The 6771-nt window shown below is 31.6% G+C and overlaps 1 long non-coding RNA gene across 1 annotated transcript; it reads right to left on the bottom strand.

Moving 5' to 3' along the window:
- Positions 1–958: 958 nt before the first annotated feature.
- LOC110681661 lies at positions 959–6009 on the bottom strand. Its single transcript, XR_002503306.1, has 3 exons — positions 5024–6009; positions 3306–3822; positions 959–1442 (listed from the first exon to the last, which is right to left on the bottom strand). It is a non-coding gene; the product is annotated as an uncharacterized LOC110681661 (long non-coding RNA).
- Between the last annotated feature and the right edge of the window lie 762 nt (positions 6010–6771).

Below are 6771 nucleotides of genomic sequence, written 5' to 3'. Positions count from 1 at the left end.
AGGAAACAATATTCTCAACAAATATTTTAGTAGACTTTCTAATGGTTCTTTGCTTAGATTTTATTCCAAATGGGTCACAATGATTTGGGATACCCTTATCACTGATCATGGAAATTTAGCTTAAATTTCAACACATTACACATGGATGTGCGTCCATGTTACCATTCCAAGCCTCTAAGCATTTTCAGCTTGTGCTGATAAATGGCTTCCTTGTTAAGGATCTTGATCCTTGCTAAGGATGTGCTTACAACATCAATTCTCAAATTTGATTTGTTTTCATGCATCAAGAACTCATCTCTTTTACTTATTCAAGTACTTTAGATGCTTTTGATAATAATCCAACGATCCATTACTTATATTTAAATTGATTTGTACTTTTTACTTCTCATGCTCTAAGCATGTAAGTTGTGTGGTGTCTCCATATCATAGCATACATGGTGGTCTCAATTGTATAACTGTTTCCATTCATATGACCTTTTAGCTCATCTAATTTCACCGAGTCCTGCTAAATTATTGTTTATGTTATATGGTTGAAAGTCTCTACTAGAGTCTTTCTTATTTGACTTAGTATTTTCTTAGCTTATACTTAGTTCAAACATTTACTTAGTTTTATACACACGGGTCGAAAGCCTTTCAAAATCCAACATGTTTAACACAGCAAATTCCTTTACTCGTTTAAACATTTTATTATACACTACTACAAAAGACGTGTTATTTGGACGCTTTTTAGGTCTTTTTTTTTACGCTAAAAAGCGTCGAAAATCCGTGAGTCGAGAATTTTGAGGGACACAAAAAAGCGTCGAGAATTTCGACGCTGTTTTGTGTCCTAACTAATATACGAAGTGTCGGAAAATACTAATTTCGCGCATTTTCCCAACTTTGTGTAGTTTTTTAGCGACGCTTTTACAAGTCCACATACTCAAATTTAGCGATGCTTTTTTTTTGTCTTGTGTTTATTCGTGTCAGCCCATATGGCGGGAAACTCTTAAAATTTGAAAATATGCAAAATATATAGACATTAAAAAGCGTCTAGAAAATTTTTTTAAGCTTTTTTTTTCCTTTTATTAAATTATTACCATCATACATACATTATAGTTATTTAAATTTATCATAAATTAAATTATTAACATTAAAATGAAGTAAACAAATATTCTATATAAGTAGATCAGATTAAAAAAAAAAAACAATAATTAATCAACAATAATAAGAGTATGTGGTTAATTAAATTACCAAATTTATAAACAAAAACATCAACACAATTAATAAAAATAAAAAAAGAAAAGGCGTCACATATTATATAGTAGCTTATCCCTAAATAAATACATCACTAATATAATTAAGACTAAAAAACAAAATAGATAGATGATGGCATTATAGACTATATAGTTGCTTGATTTGATGCTCAAGTGTTCCAGCCTATTCTCTTGTTGCACCTACATTGCCTTTTCCAATCATAAAAAAAATACAAAATATAAATTAGTACATTACACAATATAGGCTTACAAACACACACACACACACACACACACACACACATACACACAAGAGCTTTGAATTTCACACACACACACAAGTAAACATTATTTTTTATTTTTTGATGCAACAAGTAAACAGTATGTAAGTAAGCAATGTGTGTATTTAGCTATATATTTTATATTCTATTAGTGCATAAATTGTAGGTTGAAAATAAATTTCAAATCAAAACTAAAATATAGAGCTAAGATTAGTTATTCAGATTAAGCAAGACATGTTTAATTACAAGCATGACAGTAAGTTTGCTGAATTTAGTAGCATCAGGCAAGCTAAGAAATTATCTTAATCTTACTTAGCAGACCAACACATTATGCATTTTATTCTGTCAGATTATTCTGCTTTACTTGTTTACTTCTGATTTCCAGATTATAATAGCAGAAGAGTAGCTTGTAATTGGACACTAACTCGTTAAATTTCTTTTGCATTACTTAAAAAAAATGAAGCATACATAATTTTTTTACAGCTTTCTCATAGAAGATATAATTTGTGTGCATTCAGATGAATTTGAAACACAATAATCCTATCAGATTATTAACAACTTAAATTAGCCATTCCATTCACCAATTGTAAATAAGCTTTAAGCATACAAGAACTCAAGAGTGAACTTGATTGCATGAAAGACCAAACACATATTGAAATCAGATTAGTCTGCTAAGCAACAACTTAAGTATAAATGTATCAAATCTGATTTTCAGTTTAGAACTTCAGATCTGAAATTCGGTTCTGAACTTCTGATCTGAAATTCAGCTTTGAATTCAATTCTGAATTTAGTTCTGAAATTCAGCTTTGAATTCAGTTCTAAAATTCAGCTGTTAATTCAGTTCTGAAATTCAGAGCTAGATTCATTTCTGGATTTCAGCTTAGTATTCAGTTTAAGGGTAACGTAGATAATGAGCCGAGGCAAGCATGGGTTGGTCTGCTTACCTCAGTCCAAAACTCAGAAACTAAAGGCAATGCACTCGGCTTAAGCTATGGCAACAAGATGGAGCCAATATTAATTTAATTATAACCCCTAAAAAATTCATATGCAATAAGCCACTCATCAAGATGGGACAAATATGTGCCATCTTATTTGATTGTCAAAAGCTGTTATACCAGTGTGTTCTTTCATATTAGGGATTGGCAAAAACTGCAAATAAGGAAGGGTAACAATGGCCAAAAACTCAAAACAAGAAACGTAGGTATTTTTAATACAAATAAAACCTTAAGGGTAGATAATGAGCCGAGGCAAAGCATGGGTTGCTCTACTTACCTTAGTCTAAAGCTCATAAAATAAAGGCACAGCACTCGGCCTAAGCTATGGCAACAAGATGGATGGGACAATCTGTAAAATTTGGCATGCTAAACAAGGGACATACCAACTTGAGACCAAATATCTAAACCATCAATTAATGGGAGGCCAAATATTTACCCACACGAAAGCAAAAGAATAAACCGTCCACAATCTTGTTTAATACAAATAAGGCAGATTGGGGATTGGCAAAAACGGCAAATAAGACGGTTCTTATTTGATTCCTAAAAACCAACAACTGCCTAAGCAAGAAAACTGAACAAGTCCAACAAGAAATTCAAAATACAGAAGTTGTAATGTGATGAGAAAACAGAGAAGTAAGGCAGTTCATTAGATAAAAGGAAAGGGGGTAGTTCATCGGTTCATACAATTTTTAACCATCAACATGAGCCATGCAATTATAAGACTTTTGGTCCACAGAAATAGGGACTCTAGCATCTAAACACAACACATGATATAAAGAGAAATGCAACTTTGTTACCTGGTTGTTTGCCATTTCTAAGAATTCAGATGTTTTCTTTAGAAGAATTAAAGATCTATTCCCTTGAAGAACTGCACCTACAATCTCATAAAACTATTCAACAAGTGCATTAAGAAGAAGATTGTTGTGTCCGACCTGGTCTTTAAGCTTTTCATTAACTCCTTCCTTAACTGAACTCAATGTTGAACCAGGAGGAATTTTCCAAATGGATCCTAAATTATTAGGTGGTGGTTGGTCACATTTTGTAGTGGTAATGGGTGGAGGAAAAGGTCCCCATTTGTCATCCCTAAGAACCTCAGTTTGTGGTGACTTTCTAGCTTGTTTTTTGGTGGGTTGTGAAGCTTCAACAACAGAAGTAGTATATGCAACTTGTTTTTTGGTGGGTTGTGAAGCTTCAGCAGTAAAAGAAGTATGTGCAGTTGTGGTTATTGGTGACTGTGATGAGACTGGATCATGTGACTTTGTTGTGCCAGCAAGTATCTCCCTTGCTCTCTTGGTTCGATAAGTCATTTTTTTCCTGGTAAATTCGCAAGATAAGTTACTAAAAAGAACAGAAATCAAAAATCATATAAGCATGTCAATAAGATTAATACATCATAATCGAATTAAGAAACCATGCAAAACAACAAAAATATTAATCCAAGAAAACAAAAGTATTAGTGTATATAAACTGAAGTATGAATAAAGAAAAATAAATGAGAATTATATAAGAGTTGAAATAAGAAATAAGTATTTAATATAGTAAGCACAATTGATTAAAGCCATGAAATAAGAAGTCACACATTGAGTTCAATACATAATAGTATTGCATCAAGTGATGTTACAACTCTTGCACTTATATCTTCAATAATTAAGCTCACATCAGCTTACACCTCTAAACTTAACAAACTCCCCAACCCTTCTTTTTAAAATTTTCCTTTCTTAATTAAGGGTCAAAATCTAGAGCTCTCATAGGCTCAAATAAACAATAATAGGTTGAAAGACGAGTAAAGAACAACTGCTAATAAGAGTGGCATTTGGAACACGCATAAAATCTAGATTAAAATCTGAAGGAATGATTAGACATATACAATCCATCTACAAAATAACACATTAATTTCAATAATCTACGCTAAAATAAAAATTAATCCAACCCCTTATTCACTTGGTTAAGATATAAATGAAAATCATTTAAAGAGCGGTATTTCAGAACACAGCCTGTTCTTCTTACTACTGATATTCAAACATTTTTCTTACCACTTATGCTACAAGTGAGTCATTAGGTATATGTAGAATTGTATATCAGTGACTTTCTTGGTACAGAATTCAAAGAGAAATTAAAAAACCACCATCATACGAACAGGCCCGTTCCTAGCTTTTTGGTGGCCTATGGGCGAAATGAAAATTTGGGGCCCTTATTATCGAGTGAAGTAAAAAAATGAAAAATAAATTTTGTTTTTTAAATGATTAAAAAAAAAAAAAAAATTGCAAACTTACAGTAAAGGAAAAAAAACAGTAAACTTAAAATTTATTAATCATCATACAAAACATTGTCTACAGCATTTCTAGATGCAAAATCACCAATAATAGTGTCGACATCAATATGCTCTAACATATTTAAATAATTCACAGAAAAGAATTGATTTAAATTTTACCCAAGACCAAAAAAAAAATTTGCAATTATAAATTACTGTACAAAATCTTAAATTCAAAAATTAAAAACAAAAAATTGACATTACCTAAAGGACTCAGATTTTTCGAGCATAGCAAAATCGATCTCCAAATTTCCGATATTCGTCCACCGTAATACCCATTACAAGTGTTTAAATTAAAACAAAGAGTAAGAAAATAAATCAGAAAATTGAATTGAGATGTAGAATAATTGGATGGGGGATTATTTATAGGTGAATAATGTGAGGCGAATTCCATTGAAAATCAAGGAAGAAGACCGTTTGATTATTGAATTAGAGTTGTTTTTGGAGATTAATGTGGTTGAAAATTACAAAAAAAAAAAAAAAAAAAAAAAAAAAAAAAAAAAAAAAAAAAACGGGAAGAAGATCAATTGAATTTGGCTGAAAAGAGATTATTTAGGAAGGGGAGTTGGAAAATCGCAATTAAAATATTTTTGGGAAACTAATTACGAATGAATATAGGAATTGGAAGTTGAGAACTTGAGATTTGGGAATATGAACTGATGAACATGATATGGAAAACTGGAGAAAAGCATGCGTAGGTAGTATCATTAATTAAGAATTTTTTTTTTCTTTTTTTTATTATAAATCTGGCTTTAATGTAAATTTGGGCCTCCTTCAGTTGGGCCCCGGGCGATGGCACCTATTGCCCTACCTTAGGGACGGGCCTGCATACGAACCCCTATTTAAGCCAGCAAACCTTTAACTTTTCCAAATAATTCAAGACAATCTTGAAAACAAGAAAGTGATATCACAACATAGTCGAAAAATCCATTAGTAACTCCCTAGAAAACGCCATCAAATTCATCACACCTATAAAAAACTTTTTTAAAAAATAAAAAACAACAAAAATAGGGATAAAAATTTGAAAACAGAATTCACGAAAAAAAGAAAAAAAAAAAAGAAATTAAATTACCTAACTAAGGGCAAAAAAATACCTTGCAATAAGAGATCGATTCTTGTTCTACTCCAATTCAAAATCGAAGACATGCAAAGAATAAATTCCCAAATTTAACAAAATTTAAAGAATTGTGAGATATTAGGGTACCAAAAATTGTAAAGCAAATTGTGAATCAATTACCTAAAATTTCTGAAAGTGAAGAGCAAAATCCCCCTAAATTCGTTGAAGTTTAGCAAGAAAACCCGGAATTTAACCCCCAAAGTAGAAGATCTGTATGTTGTAGCGTAGTAGAGAGAAAAGTACTTTATGAAGAATTTAATAGTACGTGGGCGGTTTAATTTGGAGAGTATTTTATAATTGCGGGCAGCAGGGAGTCACGTGTATGACACGTGATTTTCTCGACGCTTTTATGTGTCGAGAAAAACCCTCGACACTGAAAAGCGTCAAGAAAAAGCGAAACTAAAAATTGTACACAGATGCCACAGCCAAGGCGTCGAGGGAAAAACGTCTAAAATATGCGGGTTTAGTAGTAATGTTAAGTCTATAAAATAGATCTTAATTCCCAATATTTAGTAAGTATTACCTTTTGCTTGGTCCATTGTTGAAAAGACTTTCAGATCTAAGCATTAAGCATTTGATAGTCATTTCACAATAGAGTTCGTAAACTTCTAGTTGGAACTTACAAGATTTATTTTTGCTCCCACTAAACTACTTATCCATAAGAACTTCTATGTTTCTCCATAAGAAAATCCTTTAATTAACTTTATGAGAGAACACATTCCAATTCCTATATGAAATACTTCCTTCAATCCCACAATGGATTACTTGAGCTTGCTAGCATTATTTAAATTTTAAAAACCCATGAACTATTTTCATAGTCTTTTCCAAAATCCTG

The sequence above is a fragment of the Chenopodium quinoa genome, unplaced genomic scaffold (genome assembly GCF_001683475.1).
Source record: "Chenopodium quinoa cultivar QQ74 unplaced genomic scaffold, ASM168347v1, whole genome shotgun sequence".
Classification (NCBI taxonomy): Eukaryota; Viridiplantae; Streptophyta; class Magnoliopsida; order Caryophyllales; family Amaranthaceae; genus Chenopodium; species Chenopodium quinoa.
Note: the sequence above shows the minus strand (reverse complement) of the source record. Positions and strands in the feature narration are given on the sequence as shown.